This window comes from Dreissena polymorpha, chromosome 6, assembly GCF_020536995.1.
Source record: "Dreissena polymorpha isolate Duluth1 chromosome 6, UMN_Dpol_1.0, whole genome shotgun sequence".
Taxonomy (NCBI): domain Eukaryota; kingdom Metazoa; phylum Mollusca; class Bivalvia; order Myida; family Dreissenidae; genus Dreissena; species Dreissena polymorpha.
The window spans coordinates 40,551,222-40,570,647 of record NC_068360.1 but is presented as its reverse complement, the minus strand read 5'-3'; the positions used below and the strand labels follow the sequence as shown (position 1 = coordinate 40,570,647).

At 37.0% G+C, this 19,426-nt stretch overlaps 1 protein-coding gene across 1 annotated transcript in view; it reads left to right on the top strand.

Moving 5' to 3' along the window:
- Nucleotides 1–3,655: 3,655 nt before the first annotated feature.
- Nucleotides 3,656–19,426, top strand: part of LOC127834966 (ankyrin-1-like) — a 43,080-nt gene continuing 27,309 nt past the window's right edge. Inside the window, exon 1 of the mRNA XM_052361125.1 lies at nucleotides 3,656–3,738. The gene's annotated coding sequence lies outside the window, so the exon portion shown is untranslated. The remainder of the gene's footprint in view (nucleotides 3,739–19,426) is intronic.

Here is a 19,426-nt window from a genome sequence, read left to right as displayed (position 1 = left end):
GCTATAACCTAAGTTTGAAACAATGAGTTGCGACTAAGATTATGCAATAGCGAACAACTTCGGTGCCTTAATCGCTTTGATTTTAGCATGCACATATTACTGTGCTTGTTTGTTAGAAGTAGAGATTTTTCTTATTACTTTATTCATCTAAATACATGTACATGTATTGGCATGTGTCTAAGATGCGCGTGTTTGAATACACGTCTATCACTGTTCCAGTTTTTGTGTTTTTTTTAGTTTTGGAATTTGAAATTAAGCCTCGTTCTGAAAAAAATGTGCTTAATGCATGTGCGTTAAGTGTCGTCCCAGATTAGCCTGTGTAGTCGCAAAAGCTAATCAGGGACGACACTTTCCGTGTTAACAAGATTTTCGGTAAGAAGGGACTTCCTTTTATCGAAAAATACCATAAAAGCGGAAAGTGTTTTCCCTGATAAGCCTGTGCGTACTGAACAGGCTAATCTGGGACGACGCTTTACGCACATACATTATGATAATCAACTGTATGTATCTACATGACTACATGATTGGGACATCAATTTGTATATCAGTCTTCTTTTTTCACGAGCGACGACCGATGTCATTACAAACCTAAGTTCACCCGACATAGTTGGTCAGTTGTCAAGGTCCCACAGTCTCTACATGAGTAGCCCATGCAAGATCAAGAGTTTTATGGCACCGTATGTTGCACCAAAGGTATAATTAACATATTACCGGTATTTTGTGGAGTTCGACTAAATGATGGGGACATCAACTTTGCTTGAAGTTAATACATAATAACTCAAAAATAAATTCCCAACTTGTAATAAAAAGCTTTAAAATAACTCACAAAGATGATGTCCACTACAAGTTTGACACTACAATATTCAGATAATGCAGTGGTATATTATCAAGTGATCAACTTTTGATTCAAATAAATAAACAGGCTTGAGTGTATTTATAACCCAAAGGATTTCTATTCGTTCGAGCTGTAAACAACTATGTTAAAATGAAGCTTATCAAGCGTAGGTATCTAAAAATAAAATTTCAGAATGTGCATGTGACATTTATTACAGGAACTGATAGCAATGACTTCAGAAACTGACAGTTCCACATTCTCTGGTATCCCAGCATAAGGATAATAGTATTAAACGCCATACGTAACCCAACAACAGAAGCACGTAACCCAACAACAAGGAGCACGTAACCCAACAACAAGGAGCACGTAACCCAACAACAAGGAGCACGTAACCCAACAACAAGAAGCACACGATTCGTATACCTTTATTAAATTAGAAATAACGTTGCGTATTTAAAGATAATGTTTCATTGGTAAATTAAAACTTTATAATAACTTAAACAGTCGTTAAAAGTCGTATAGTACTTTAATGTTGAGATCGAATCTCAACGACGCTTACATCGCATGAAACACTGAAGCCTGTAGAAAATATTGAATTTAAAGACCCATAAACACTCAAAATCAACGAATATTTCGTAAAATATTTCGTAATATAAAGTTAGCACAGGAAATGTTTCAACGATATATGTGGTATTGTAACATAGATTTAACGATACAAAATGCTCGATTAAATTTATTGTAAAATATATTCCATGTGACTTTTCCGCGACTGTGTGTACTGCTTAATATCGAAAGGATATTTCAGCATTGCTGATACGTTTGTGTTTTCGATTATTTTATGAAAATGCGTTAATGGAACATGACATACATTTTATAAATTCATATTAAATACACAATAAAATAGTTTAAAAAATACATTAATTGGGTGTAATGACAATTTACTTTGTAAACCACACTGTAAAAGTAACTTATTGTGCACGAACAGCGAATAAACAAGGATAGTTGTATTCGTTTAACTTTCGCCATTGGGACATGGGTTCAACTACAATTATCCTGGATGAACCCATATGAAGGTATGAACAATCACTGTTACCTGAACTGAACTGTTTATAATTATTAAAAATGTAATATTTCGCATCCATATGTTTGTCGCACATCGAGTATTATCATCATTATTTGAGTAAATAGCTTCTATTTTTGTGTTAATATGAACCAAAAAATGCTGATTAAGAACCATTTATTAAGCTATTTACAATCAGTAAAATAACATATCAGATGTCTTCTTAATTCTTATTCGGAGTGTCTCTCTGCGTATGCACTCGGATTTTCTTTTTATTAACAATTCTCAGCACTTCTTGGATGCTCTGCTGTCTTGTAAAATTGTGTTTGTACCCGATTTCACATCATCCTTTTCGATTGTTTGGTAAAGGCTTGAAAATAAATCTTTCATTTATTTCACCTATATACTTTTTGTGAAATATTTATATTCGGTAAAACTAACAAAATAAATGAATAAATGTAATATTTTTCCGCAAGCAAATTTATGTTCCCACATAATTTTCATCTTAAACTGTAATCAGAAAAATTAAAGATTGGGACTGCAAATATGGACGATAACTGCTCCCATGGCTAACATACATGCTTTACTGTTTAAAATGTGTGAGCTTGAAAGGTGTGACGCGAAAAGTCCGCAACTGCGCTCACCCATTATATCAATTAACAATAAATTGTCATTCTTACTAAAGTTTGGAGACCACTCTTTAACAGTTCCACTGCGAAATGGCAATGGTTGGGTTGCGTTAAGTGTTCACGCGGTATTTGTCATCATTTATAGCACTATAAATAGCATCGGGGAATCCTTTTTAACTTATAACATGCTCACAATTTTATTTCATATCAAATTATATTTAAGATTGTCTTCCTCAAAATACACTTAAGTCTTCAAGAATACAAATAAGGTTTGATATTTTTATTTTCCACTTATATACGGCTTAAATGTAAGTAAAATATTGCTTTTACTATAAAACTTAAGATTCTTTGTGGTTCCCACTCGTGTACGGCTTTTCAAAACATCTGGTATATTTAAAGGATGAAATTTCACAACGCTGATGTTGATGCTTGTATATCTTATAACATGTGTTTCCGTTATTAATACATTATGATACGTGAGGTCAACGTTTTGAAGTATCGATCAAATGAAATACCTAAAACGTTCAGCACAATACTCTGCCGACTCATCACACTGTGTTTTTATACAGTTCAAATTTGATATTTAATTAGGGAGAGTATCTACCACTGCATCTCAATATGTGCCAATGTGCTGCGTTATTAGTTGGGAATATTTTAACGGACTTCCGAAACATATCAGCTGCCATCTCAAAGTCACATTCCATCTCTGCGCAATGGCCGAGCAGATTAAAGCCTGTCTCAGTATGATACATATCTTGCTCATGCTCAATAATATATTCTTGTAACGCCACGTATGCCATTTCCGCTTGCTCTCTATTTTTCTGACCTCCATAAGTGAGGTATTGAAGATAATAGAGGAACACTCCTGCATCAACACTTGCATCTTCCATGTAAATATTTTTGCCCAAATTTCTTTCTTTGATGTCATCTTCAGTAATTCCTCTTTTCATTTCAAAAAGAAGGCACGCAGTGTAGTTCCTGTCTGGAAAATCGCACACAGAGTACAATATTTGTATCGCTCAATGGCGTGAATCGAGCAAATCCAAGCAGTGTTTTGTCTTCTTCATGTTCTCTTCCGCATCTGCAAATAAATTTTGCGCCTTTAAGACTCATTCGCCTTTTAACGTCTTTCAGGACGTAAGCTGCTGAATCCAAATGACCTGAACACAGCAAGATGGAAGCAAGCTTTAGTCGCGATGATGCTACGTCAGTTGGTAATCCGCATTTAAAACATTCTAAAATGCATGGTAGTAAAGGTGTTACATTTTCTATACATATTGATGATTGTACACTTGCTATCAAGATTAATAACTCTAGAGATATTTCGCTAGATACTCGTGATTCTAGTGCACTTCCATTACGGTATGCCATAAGGGCATGAAGGGCTACGACTAATTCATGCAACACCACATTTACTGGTTTGTTTCTCAATTCGAAGAGGCTGTTTGTAGAATAGAACCGATATGATATTCTATCATAATCAAGCTTCTTAAGAAGGCATGCATTAAGCATGTCACGGGATAATCCAAAATCACGCCGGATCTTCTCGAATGACATTAATCTATCACCCAAATTGTCTATACCGATATTAACTAATTCGTCTAGATCATTTCGTAGCAACTTCATAACATATGTGTGTAACTTTCGATATTGAACGCGAGACAGTTTCCCTTCAAAAAGATTGACACCACTTATGATATAATGTGGACATAAACCAATCTTCAACATTCGTTTGGCACATTTGTTCACCATCATTAGACGGTGTGTCGCTCAAAAGAATACCGTCAATATATCCAAGGTCAAGGTCATACTTTGAGTTCAAAGGTCAAAAATGGCCATAAAAGAGCTTGCCCGGGCCAAAACTATGTCATTCATTGTGAGACTTAAAAATGATTTGGCATATTTGTTCACCATCGTGGGACGATTGCACTTTAGAATTACGTCAATATCTCCAAGGTCAAGGTCGCCACAACTAAAAATATATTTATTTTGAAACAAAGGGGGTTAATTATAAACAATCAGTTCAGTTTGAGTTGTCTCCCTCTATCAGACTTTTTTCTACATTGAAAACCTGGTTTTGTGACAATTTTGTCCCTTGTTTTACTATTGGTTATCCGCTGACACGGACATAAAAGGTAACTGACCTAACCTCTTGGCTACTTTCCAGAAATCTTACATACTACAAAATGTAGCATATGTCCCCCATCATTAAATTTCCATTTTCTGCTGTCAAACTAAGTGCATATATTATTTCATTTGCAAAAGACATATCTGGATATATTTTTGGACAGTTGTTTTACTGTATGGTTAGTGGATTAACATTTATTATGCCACCCTTCGAAGAAGAGGGGGTATATTGCTTTGCACATGTCGGTTGGTCGGTCTGTCGGTCCGTCCACCAGGTGGTTTCCGGATGATAACTCAAGAACGCTTAGGCCTAGGATCATGAAACTTCATAGGAAGATAGATCATGACTCGCAGATGATCCCTATTCATTTAGAGGTCACTAGGTCAACGTTCTAGGTCATGGTGACCCGAAATAGTAAAATGGTTTCTGGATGATAACTCAAGAACGCATATGCCAAGGATCATGAAACTTCATAGGTAGATTGATCATGACTTGCAGATGACCCCTATTGATTTTGAGGTCACTAGGTCAAGGTCACGGTGACCCGAAATAGTAAATGGTGTCCGGTTGATAACTCAAAAACGCATACGCCTAGGATCATGAAACTTCATAGGTAGATAGATCATGACTCGCAGATGACCCCCTATTGATTTTGAGGTCAGTAGGTCAAATGTTAAGGTCACTGTGACCCGAAATAGTAAAATGGTTTCCGGATGATAACTCAAGAACACATATGCCTAGGATCATGAAACTTTATGGGTAGATTGATCATGACTCGCAGATGACCCGTATTAATTTTGAGGTAACTATGTCAAAGCCAAATGCACGGTGACCCGAAATAGTTAAATGGTTTCCGATGATAACTCAAGAACGCTTACGCCTAGGATCATGAAACTAGGTCAAAGGTCAAGGTCACGGTGACCCGAAACAGTAAAAAAAAATCCGGATGATAACTCAAGAATGCTTTTGCCTAGGATCATGACACTTCATAGGTACATGACTCGCAGATGACCCCTATTGATTTTCAGGTCACTAGGTCAAAGGTCAAGGTCACAGTGACAAAAAACGTATTCACATAATGGCTGCCACTACAACGGACAGCCCATATGGGGGGCATGCATGTTTTACAAACAGCCCTTGTTATCGATGTTCTTCATAACATTTATATAAAATGACAATTACACATCGAGTGTTACTGGTGGTCTGGCTTATAATATTTTGCATTTTACTCCCCAGAAATAGCAACTAAGACTATAAAAAGAACAATAAACTATGGCTTTGGGGGGCTCTACCTGTAAGGGACCTACAGCCTCAGACTCCAGACTTTATCATAAGGATTTCAAATTTGGGACATTTGACACCCCTGATGTTGTGCCATGTATCAAAACCGTCTATATATAAAAATTAATTTTATTAATTGGATATGTTGAAGATTTGGTGATGCATTGGATTTCATTTTGTGTTTTGTTGACCTACTTTTAATTTTTAGGCTCAGCAGAACTATGGCTGTCAAAACACAATTGTATTAAAATGAATAGTGCTTCAAATTATACAAGAAGTCACTTTCTTTTTGTTTTAGATGTTTTTCAGTTTCGTCGGAAGACATTTCCCACCAACCATCCTGTCTTGAAAAAAAATAACTTTTGAACCCGATTATCTGGTAATACTATTTTTTTTACATACAGTTATTAGTGAATTATGAACATTTCATAAGGATCTCAAGGGTCACAACAGGTATATATATATAATATATATATAATCAAGATTTTCCATAGGCAGTTAGAGCACAGCTGGCCCGAATAGCATAGACAAGTTAACAATTTTTTTTTTTAAATATCTAGTGTGTAAAAATTACTTTGCATTGCAGAGAACTTTAAGATCATTTTATTTCTGTAAAAAATGTTCAAAGTTATATCCTGAATGATTTTAGGGCCTTAAATTATATATGGAAACAAGCATATTTAATAATAAAAAGGCCTGTTGAGTTTTTAATTTGTTCTCTTAAAGATTTACAGAAAGACCCTTTTTAGCTCGACTATTATATATGAAATCTATATAGTGGAGCAATTCTACTCACCCGGCGTTTGCGTTAGCCTTAGCATTGGCGTTAGTGTGAGCATGCAAATGTTAAAAGTTTGCGTACTACCCCAAATATTTTCAATGTCCCTTGGCATATTTCTTTCATATTTTGCATACTTCTTAACAAACATGACCCCAACCTATAAACAAGAGCAGACAACTCTATCAAGCATTTTGTAATAATTATGGCCCCTTTTCCACTTAGAAAATGCAGCAAATGTTTAAGTTTGTTTACTACCCCAAATATTTTCAATGTCCCTTGACATATTGCTTTCATATTTTGCATTTTTCTTTACCAACATGACCCCAACCTATAAACAAGAGCAGACAACTCTATCAAGCATTTTGTAATAATTATGGCCCCTTTACCATTTTGAATATTCATATTATTGATAAATCTATGTAAAAGTTGGCGTACCACCTAAAATATTTTCAACGTCCCTTGACATATTGCTTTCATATTTTGCAAACTTATTTACCAACATGACCCCAATCTATAAAGAAGAGCAGACAACTGTATCAAGCATTTTGTAAGAATAATGGCCCTTTTTCCATTATTATATGCATATTACTTAAGATTCAACCCAATAATATCTTTGACAAGTTTTAAAATGACGCCGGTTGGTTGAAAAACATGGCATTTATGAGGTGGGGCATTTTCCTTATATGGCTATAGTAAACCTTGTTATCACTCTAGAGGCCACATTTATTGTCAGATTTTCATGAAACTTGGTCAGAACATTTTTCCAATGATATCTTGGATGAGTTTGAAAATGGTTTTGGTTGCTTTAAAAACATGGCCACCAGGGGGCGGGGCATTTTTCCTTATATGGTTATTTATATATGGTCCATATATGGTTATATATGGCTTTAGTAAAACCGTGTGAACACTCTAGAGGCCGCATTGTCCAATCTTCGTGAAATTTGGTCAGAAGATTGGTCTCAATGATATCTTGGATGAGTTTGAAAATGGTTATGTTTGCTTGAAAAACATGGCTGCCAAGGGGCGGGGCATTTTTCCTAATATGGCTATAAATGGCTATAGTAAAATCTTGTTAACACCCTAGAGGCCACATTTATTGTCGGATCTTCATGAAACATGGTCAGAAGATTCATCCCAATAATATCTTGGACAAGTTTAAAAATGATGCTGATTGGTTGAAAAACATGGCTGCCAGGGGGCAGAGCATTTTTCCTTCTATGGCTATAGTAAAACCTTGTTAACATTCTAGAGGCCACATTTATTGTCTGATCTTTATGAAACTTGGTCAGAAGATTTGTCCTAATGATGTCTTGAATGAGTTCGAAAATGGGTATGGTTGCTATAAAAACATGGCCACCAGGGGGCGGGGCATTTTTCCTTATAGGGCTTTAGTAAAACCTTGTTAACACTTAAGAGGCCACATTTATTGTCAAGCTTCATGAAATTTGGTCAGAAGATTGGTCTCAATGATATCTTGAAAGAGTTTGAAAATGGGTACATTTGCTTGGAAAACACGACTTCCAGGGGGCGGGGCATTTTTTTCATTATATGGCTATAGTAAAGTCTTGTTAACACTTTAGAGGCCACTTTTATTTCCGATGTTCATGAAAAATGGTCAGAAGATTCATCCCAATAATATCTTGGACGAGTTCAAACATGATGCTGATTGGTTGAAAAACATGGCTGCCAGTGGGCTCTTCATTTGTTCTTTTATGGCTATATAGTAAAACCTTGTTAACACTCTAGAGGCCACATTTATTGTCTGATCATCATGAAACTTTGTCCGAAGATTTGTCCCAATGATATCTTGGATGAGGTCAAAAATGGTACAAATACGTACAGACTTTAATGATAAACACTAGTCTGGCCAATGTCGTCTTACAAGCTGGTATATACACTCACTGCTAGAGCAGAATCATTGTCATCTGTTGCAGACAGGCAGTGGTGATCGTTCTTAGCAAATTGAGTTGCGGTTCTTTCCGTAGCTAAGGCTTCTAAGCACACACTGATTTGCAAAATATGCTCTGTAAATTCTAAAATGCGACCAACTAAAAACAAACCCTTTGCCAACTTCTAGGTCAAAGGTTAAGTTTGAACATCATGATTCCTTTTAAATGGCAAATGATATTCGCGTACGATCTTACAACTGTAACTCCCTATTCCCAACTCGGCATTTTCATCAAAGGGCATGAAGGGTGTCCAAGGTTGACAGGTTGGAATCTTTGAATGGCAGGGTGCTGCGCCCTTCCATTCATGCCAAGCTGGAGCACTGGTTTTGATGGTGTTTCACTTGTAACACACCAAGCAGTATGACCCATTATATTTATCAACATGGCTAAAATGAGGCCAAAATAAATGCCCTTTGTTTATTTCCAAAGACATGGATGGATCATCTTTGTCTCTGAATATATTATAAATACTCGTGTTGTTGATTTTGTCCTGTTTGCTTATTGCAGGAAAACTGTTAACGCATTATGTTGTGAAGACTCCTCTGTAATCAGACAGCTAGCAGTATTATGATTATCAAATATTAAAATTTGACTTAACAATATAGCGCTTCAAATTATATAAGACTTTATTTTTGTTTCAGATATTTTCCAGTTTCCCCTCACAACAATTTGCATCAAACCTCTTGTCTGGTAAGAAATTTCCATTGAAACCAACTGCTGGTAATACTATCTTTTTGGTAATGGGGGCTATATAGGAACCACTTTGTCGGTCCGTCAGTCTGTCCCGAAATTTCATCAGATCTTCACCCAAACTTGGTCACAAATTGTATCTAGATGATGTATAGGTCAAGTTTGAATATGGATCATGCCCGGTCAGAAACTAGGTCATGGGGTCACTTATTGTGTTTTAAACCTGAAGTTTGTCTGGGCCATAACTTTGTCATTTATTTCATACAGTATTTTAAATGATGGAACAGTTCATAATGATTTCAAGACATCTTCTGATCCCTGGAAGATAAACTAGGGATTGATTTGTCTGTATATAACAGTTCAGAGACTTCCAATCTAGCGTGAGAAGATGTAATGATAATGTAAAATGGAAATTACATATAACCATACATGCCATAATTTTTCAGACCAATTCCGGGACATTGTGTTAAATTGTCCGGGACTTTTGCCGATTTTCCGGGACATGTATAAAATGTAGCGATATTTATAGACATATGCATTTTTGGTATGTTTTGTTTTGTTTCGCATCGTTAATTGCAAAAGTTCGAAAGCCTATCCAAAATATACTTGATCTATTAACGTCAAATTAAACATTACTAGTTCCTTTACTAGATACAGGCCATGTGTTTTCAGTGTAAGCGTTCTAAACATAGATGGTGACGTCACTGCGTTATTGTTATTAAGACCGGTGTGTAACGCGTAGTTGTTGATACGCCTTTATTCATTTATAACATTTATATAATAAAAAATACAACAATACAGTACCGTTAGATTGTCAACTCAAATCAATTCACAATACATACAACCAATCACATAAAACAAATACAACAAAACAGTACCGGTAGATCGTCAACTTAAAATCCGTACAGTCACACATTAGTTACACTCTTGTTTCGATGTAGATATAAGTCAATTAACAACCAAAACAATGCCGCCTTTTCGGTTTGACAGCGAACGTGAGACAATCAATATGATAACAGGACCCCTGTTAATTGATCGATTTTGACACGTAGCGTAGTCTGCCTATTCGGGTAGGCATTGTCATGGAGACGCTGCATATATACACAGATTCGAGGTGCAGTTAAGCCTAAGATAAGGTACATGTATATATGGATTTTGTAAATTCAGGGACATTTGACAGATTTCCGGGACAGCGGGACAAGTTCTTCATTTCCGGGACTGTCCCGGAAAATCCGGGACGTATGGCATGTATGATATAACAGTTCATACAGTTTAAGAAATACAATACATTTTATACAATGTCGTTTTTATGCCCCCGAACCAGCGATTTTGAGGGCATATTAAAATCGCTCCGTCCTTTAGTTTGTTAGTCCATCCGTCCGTCTGTAAGTTAGTAAGTCCGTCAGTCAGTCCGTCCGGATTATTTTCCGTTCAATAAGTCTAGCAATTGTCACCAGATCTTCACCAAACTTCATGAAAATGTGTAAGGCAATAACATCTAGGTCAAGTTAGATAATGAGCCAAATAGACCCAGACACCCCTGAGTTATGGCATTGAATCATAGTAAAATAGGGTTTTTAGCTCGACTATTATATATGAAATATATATAGTGGAGCTTTCCTACTCTCCCCGGGGTTCCAGTGTCCGTGAGCGTTGGAATGAACTATAGTGGGGGACATATTGTTTTCGCCCTGTCTGTTGGTCTGTCTGTTGGTTTGTTTGCTCCAACTTTAATATTTTGCCATAACTTTTGCAATATTGAAGAAAGCAACTTCATATTTGGCATGCATGGGTATCTCATGGAGCTGCACATTTTGAGTGGTGAAAGGTCAAGGTCATCCTTCAAGGTCAAAGGTCAAAATATACCTAGAAAGGTGCAGATTTGCTTCAGTTTTGTGTTTAGGTTCATTTTATTCCTAAAATATCACAGCTATTACACTATGCCTCCAAACAATATACGAAAGCTTGACCCAAACCAAGACATTCTTGATGTTAGTAATGGTAGGTGAACGTAAGAATTAAATGCTGGCAATTCACATGAAATTGACATGAGGGTTTATTAATTATCCATGGTCCTGATCCCTTAAATATCTGAAATCCCTGTTTGTGCATATAACATAATGAGAACACCCTTTGGGCGACCTAACTTTGTATTTCAATCAGTTTCTTGTTTTGACCATTATTTTTACATTATTATCAAAACTTGTTAGTTTCCTACCCTTGACCTTAAATGTTAAAATGTTAAAATTGTTATAACTTTGGTATGCTTGGACATAGAGTCTTCAAACTTGACATGAAGGTTTGCAAGCACACTTGCACTGGTCATTTCAAGGTCATTCATTCTAAGGTCAAGGTCACTGTGACCTTAAATGTTATTGTTGTTCATGTATCCTACCGTAGCTCAAATATCCCCCGATGGATTTTTTATACGCCCGTCTATGACGCGACGTATTATGGTATACCCCGCGTCCGTCTGTCCGTCCGTCCGTCCGTCCGTCCGTCCGTCTGTTAATGTCGTACGCTACGTCAAATATCCTTTGACAGATTTTCTTCAAATTTTAACACAATCTTAATATTGATAAACCCTGATCCCCTTTCGTTTTTGACGGAATTCTGAATTGTCGTTCCAGAGTTATGGGACTTTGTTCGTCAAAATTTCGTGATTTCATTGAATGTCCTACTGTAGCTCAAATATCCTTCGATGGATTTTTTTCAAATTTCAACACAATCTTAATATTGATAAACCCTGATCCCCTTTCGTTTTTGACGGAATTCTGAATTGTCGTTCCAGAGTTATGGGACTTTGTTCGTCAAAATTTCGTGATTTCCATGCTCATGTACTTATAAAATAAACCATGTATTCAAATACAAATAAACTGAAGTAAAAAAATGATTCAAAGGGTTATTTATTACCTTACTACTTCATTGGCGAACGACGGGCGTATCATGCGCTCATGGCGCAGCTTTTATTCTTAATGTGCTAGAGTAGAACCTTGTTAACACACAATTGGCCCTTTTTATGTGCATTTTTCATGAAAGATGATCAGAGCATTTGGCCCAATGTAATCTCAGCTGACTTTGAAACTGGATCACATAACGTCAAAAAGTGGGTCAAAATGTCAAATTAAAAAAAGCTTGTAAACACTGGAAGTTGCATTTAAAATTGTGTTCCTTTTTTTATGTCCCCCACTATAGTAGTGGGGGACATATTGTTTTTTCCCTGTCTGTTGGTTGGTCTGTTGGTTGGTTGGTTTGCGCCAACTTTAACATTTGCAATAACTTTTGCAATATTGAAGATAGGAACTTGATATTTTGCATGCATATGTATCTCATGGAGCTGCACATTTTGAGTGGTGAAAGGTCAAGGTCATCCTTCAAGGTCAAAGGACAAATATATGGGTCAAAATCGCTCATTTAATGTACACTTTTGCAGTATTTCAATATTCAAGATAGCAACTTGATATTTGGCATGCATGTGTATCTCATTGAGCTGCACAATTTGAGTGGTGAAAGGTTAAGTTCATCCTTCAAGGTCAGATGTCAAATATATGTGTCCAAAATCGCTCATTTTATTATACTTTTGCAATATTGAAGATAGCAACTTGATATTTGGCATGCATGTGTATCTCATGGATCTGCACATTTTGAGTGGTGAAAGGTCAAGGTCATCCTTCAAGGTCAGAGGTCGAATATATGTGGCCCAAATCGCTTATTTTATGAATACTTTTTCTATATTGAAGATAGCAACTTGATATTTGGCATGCATGTGTATCTCATTGAGCTGCACATTTTTAGTGGTGAAAGGTCAAGGTCATCCTTCAAGGTCAAATATATGGGTCAAAATTGATCATGTAATGTCACTTCTGCAATATTGAAGCTAGCAATTTTATATTTGAAATGCATGTGTATCTCATGGAGCTGCACATTTTGAGTGGTGAAGGGTCAAGGTCATCCTACAAGGTCAAACGTCATATAGGGGGACATTGTGTTTCACAAACACATCTTGTTTAAAGTTTGTCAAAACATTTGCTGTAATGATAAGCAAAGTCAAGTTTATAAATAATAATTTGTCTACAAATTACATATTTTTCATTAAGTTCATTTATTATTCTAAACTACACCCTCTCAGAATAGTTTAGTTACTTCTGGTCACAGTTGAGCACCTTAGGGCTCTTGTTCAATAATTTGATTGTTTTGGAAAATTGTCATTTTGCCAAAATGTGAGCAAGTCCAAATTTAATTAACCCTGCTTTGTAGTATCTTGTTTTCCTTATATGTAAAAAGTGGAAAATTATCTATGAATCTGACTGCATAGATATTTGGTATTCAGCAAAGCATCGTGTAAATGTAGTAAAACTAAACACAATTGTGTTAGCATAAAACTGGCCATGCCATGGGGGTCAAATGGTTAATACAGACTTGTAGGAAAAAGACTTCTAAAAATTTTATCCGTTAAATATATTTTGTGTACATAATGATTAGCTTTTTCCTTCAACTTATCGCTTTCATGGTGTAAAGAAAACATGCCGACTTACTAAGTAAGTCGGAGATCTGGGTTTGATTCCCAGTGAAAGTCAAGTCACAAGGAAAAATGCTTATTGTTGGAAGGATTTATTAGTTATTCAAAACGTAAGATTTTTTTCTTTGCTCGTTCAGTTACAAATAACAGCAAATGATCTGAAAGTATTTGTTTATAACGTAGAAGTTAGTGTCATGAATAGTAAATTGGAATAATGCACTTAATAGAAACTTTACATATTGTATATAAGACTAAAATACGCAGAAATGAAATACTAGTAGCATTATTAATACATTTTTATACCCCCACAAACGAAGTTTGTCGGTCCGTCTGCCTGTCTTGTCTGTCGGTCCGTATTAAGTGTCCGCTCTCTAATTCAAGTTGTTTTTACCCGATCTTCACCAAACTTGATCAGATGTTGTATCTATATGATGTCTAGGTCAAGTTCGAATATGGGTAATGCCGGGTCAAAATCAAGGCCAAGGGGTCACTTAGTGCGTTTTAAACTTTGAGCATGGTGTCCGCTCTCTAATTATGCACCGCTTCGAAGAAGAGGGGGTATATTGTTTTCCACATGTCGGTCGGTCGGTCCGTCCATCAGATGGTTTCCGGATGATAACTTGAGAACGCTTAGGCCTAGGATCATGAAACTTCATTGGTACATTGATCATGACTGGCAGATGACCCATCTTGATTTTCAGGTTACTAGGTCAAGGTCACAGTTATTCCAAATAATAAAATGGTTTCAAGAAGGTAACTCAAGAATGCTTAGGCCTAGGATCATGAAACTAAGGATCATGAAACTTCATAGGAACATTGATCATGACTGGCAGATGACCCCTATTGATTTTCAGGTCACTAGGTCAACGGTCACAGTGACAAAAACGTATTCACACAATGGCTGCCTCTACAACTGACAGCCCATATGGGGGGCATGCATGTTTTACAAACAGCCATTGTATATACTACTACCCCATGCTCGTATATAAGTAATGCCGTATCAAGCCAGTACTATACTAGCGAGTCATGTATCGGATATATCCTACAACCCATGCTCGTATATAAGTAATGCCGTATCAAGCCAGTACTATACTAGCGAGTTATATAGCGGGTATATCCTCCTACCCCATGCTCGTATATAAGTAATGCCGTATCAAGCCAGTACTATACTAGCGAGTCATATACCGGATATATCCTACTACCCCATGCTCGTACATTAGTAATGCCGTGTCAAGCCGGTACTATACTAGCGAGTCATAGCGGGTATATACTACTACCCCATGCTTATATATAAGTAATGCCGTACCAAGCCAGTACTATACTAGCGAGTCATATACCGGGTATACCCTACTACCCCATGTTCGTATATAAGTAATGCCGTATCAAGCCAGTACTATACTAGCGAGTAATATAGCGGGTATATCCTACTACCCCATGCTGGTATATAAGTAATACTGTATCAAGCCAGTACTATACTAGCGAGTTATGTACCGGGTATATCCTACTACCCCATGCTGGTATATAAGTAATGCCGTATCAAGCCAGTACTATACTAGCGAGTTATGTACCGGGTATATCCTACTACCCCATGCTGGTAAACGAGTCTTATACCGGGTATATCCAACTACCCCATGCTCGTATAAGTAATGCCGTATCAAGCCAGTACTATACTAGCGAGTTATATACCGGGTATATCCTACTACACCATGCTCGTATATAAGTAATGCCGTATCAAGCCGGTACTATACTAGCGAGTTATATAGCGGGTATATCCTACTACCCCATGCTCGTATATAAGTAATGCCGTTTCAAGCCAGTACTATACTAGCGAGTTATATAGCGGGTACATCCTACTACCCCATGCTCGTATATAAGTAATGCCGTATCAAGCCAGTACTATATTAGCGAGTTATATACCGGGTATATCCTACTACCCCATGGTCGTATATAAGTAATGCCGTATCAAGCCAGTACTATAATAGCGAGTCATATACCGGGTATACCCTACTACCCTATGCTCGTATATAAGTAATGCCGTATCAAGCCAGTACTATACTAGCGAGTCATATACCGGATATATCCTACTACCCCATGCTCGTATAAAAGTAATGCCGTATCAAGCCAGTACTATACTAGCGAGTCATATACCGGATATATCCTACTACCCCATGCTCGTATATTAGTAATGCCGTATCAAGCCAGTACTATACTAGCGAGTCATATACCGGATATATCCTACTACCCCATGCTCGTATATTAGTAATGCCGTATCAAGCCAGTACTATACTAGCGAGTTATATAGCGGGTATATCCTACTACCCCATGCTCGTATATAAGTAATGCCGTATCAAGCCAGTACTATACTAGCGAGTCATATACCGGGTATATCCTACTACCCCATGCCTTTATATAAGTAATGCCGTATCAAGCCGGTACTAAACTAGCGAGTCATATACCGGATATATCCTACTACCCCATGCTCGTATATTAGTAATGCCGTATCAAGCCAGTACTATACTAGCGAGTCATAGCGGGTATATCCTACTACCCCTTGCTCGTATATAAGTAATGCCGTATCAAGCCAGTACTATACCTGCGAGTCATATACCGGGTATATCCTACTACCCCATGCCTTTATATAAGTAATGCCGTATCGAGCCGGTACTAAACTAGCGAGTTATATAGCGGGTATATCCTATTACCCCATGCTCGTATATAAGTAATGTCGTTTCAAGCCAGTACTATACTAGCGAGTTATATAGCGGGTATATCCTACTACCCCATGCTCGTATATAAGTAATGCCGTATCAAGCCAGTACTATACTAGCGAGCTATATACCGGATATATCCTACTACCCAATGCTCGTATATAAGTAATGCCGTATCAAGCCTGTACTATACTAGCGAGTTATATAGCGGTATATACTACTACCCCATCCTGTTATAAGTAATACCGTATTAGTTACACTGTTTGTAACTGATGGTGTATGAGAGCGAAGCTCGAGAAGGGAACTGAGGGTGTATATCCTATACACAATCAGTTACTGTGTATCCATTATATCTCAACCGATTACTCGGGGTGTATGGAAATTTCTCAGGGTGTATGGAAAATACACAATGGGCACATGGCCTCTCAAAGCAAATCGAATCAGGTCATTTTTGTAGGAGGCGAGTTATACCTTACTACCCTATGCTCGTATAAGTAATGCCGTATCACATCAGTTGTATTTTTGACGTCATTTAGTTATATACAGGATAGTCATATAGCGGGTATTTCCTATAACCCCCAAGTACGTACTGTTAATGCTATATCAAACCTGTTATATTCCTAATTTCACAAAGCGGGTATAACCGACTATCCCAGGCTCAAGTTTGCCAAGCGGTATCTACCCAGTAATATTCTATATGTCATTATGCGGGGATACCTGACTATCGTATGTTCGTATTTAAGTGATGCTGTAGCACATTAGTTCAACACTCACAAGTCATACCAAGGGTATATAGGGTTAGGGCAACTAAACCTAATCATATTGTTCACTGCTCGCCTGCATGGTCTGTTCTTCTAAAAGCCATGTAAGAAACACAATCATTCTGCTGTGTGCATATTTTGATCAAATTAATGAATGCTAGTTCGGTTGTTCGGCGTAGCTGTCTTACCAAGCTTTTCACATTAAATACCCTTTATCAACAAACAATTAAATGATGGGGAAATTTCACGCCTGTAGACCCGAATGAATGAATCAGAATATTTTAATTATTGATTTCAGAGAAATCACCCACAGCATTGGCCAAATCACTGCGGAAATCCGGACTTCTTCATGCACGTTTTTGACCTAACAACAATCACTGCGAAATAGCGCAGATCGTGTTTGACTTACGCTGGCCGCATACGCATTAAGACCTATTTTCGCAAGACGCGACTATAAGTGTGATTTGGTTGTGTTGAAAGTACACTGTGCATGTATGAACTATTTACATCTCATTGCGATGGCGATATAATAAATTCATAATAAGCCTTGTGAGGCCACATATGATCACATGTAGTATATTTTTATCTAAGGACAAAATTGTTCGGTTTGAATATACGTGCACTTTATAAGAAACACATCATGCGGTGGATATGCGACAATTAAACCTTTATTTTCTATTTAAATATTTATAAACGTGAATATACGACTTGCTTTAACGATACAAGCGTTAATTCGTTACTGATAGGATCATGCGGCAGCAATGAATAGGACACTCCTCGTGTGAGTAATCATCATAGTCTAAGGACCCTTCAGGTTTCGCATCGTAAAAAGTGTGACCCAGTAATATTGCTTAAAATGGTTGAGCTAACTTAATTTTCATCTTTTCTCGTGCTCTTTAATTACCCACATATTTAGGTCTGGTTGAAGTACTTTTACTTCCCACAGAGCAATTCGGTTCAAATTACTAATAACAACAATACACATTTTTAGCTTTATTTCAAATGTGAACATATTTTATAACGCAGACGTGTACATAATTTTAACACAGAACAAGGGCTGTTTGTAAAACATGCATGCACCCCTATGGGCTGTCAGTTGTAGTGGCAGCCATTGTGAATACGTTTTTGTCACTGTGAACTTGACTTTTGACCTAGTGACCTGAAAATCAATAGGGGTCATCTGCCAGTCATGATCAATGTACTTGAGAAGTTTCATGATCATAGACCTAAGTATTCTTGAGCTATCAACAGGAAACCATTAAACTGTTTTGAGTCACTATGACCTTAATCTTTGACCTAGTGACCTGAAAATCAATAGGGGTCTTCTGCCAGTCATTATCAATGTACCTATGAAGGGGGTCATCTGCCAGTCATGATCAATGTACTTGAGAAGTTTCATGATCATAGACCTAAGTATTCTTGAGCTATCAACAGGAAACCATTAAACTGTTTTGAGTCACTATGACCTTAATCTTTGACCTAGTGACCTGAAAATCAATAGGGGTCTTCTGCCAGTCATTATCAATGTACCTATGAAGGGGGTCATCTGCCAGTCATTATCAATGTACCTATGATTTTTTTATTTTATGATCCTAGGCGTAAGCATTTATGAGTTATCATCCGGAAACCATTTTTCTATTTCGAGTCACTGTGACCTTGACTTTTGACTTAGTGACCTGAAAATCAATAGAGGTCATCTGCGAGTCATCATCAATGTACCTATGAAGTTTCATGATCCTAGGCGTAAGCGTTCTTGAGTTATCATCCAGAAACCGTTTTACTATTTCGAGATCAATAAACCTATGAAGTTTCATGATCCTAGGCCAAAGCGTTCTTGAGTTATCATCAGGAAACCATCTGGTGGACCAACCAACTGACATGTGCAAAACAATATACCCCTCTTCTTCCAAGGGGGGCATAAATATAATATTAATTTTTAGTAATCTAAATTAAATCAAAATTGTTAGATTGTATTTTCTGAGAAATTATCGGAAAACATCATTAAAGTTAAAGGGTATCTGCCAGCTTATGCCATTAAAACACAAATGTTAAATGACAAAAGCTGTTGCCCGGTTCACGGCACGC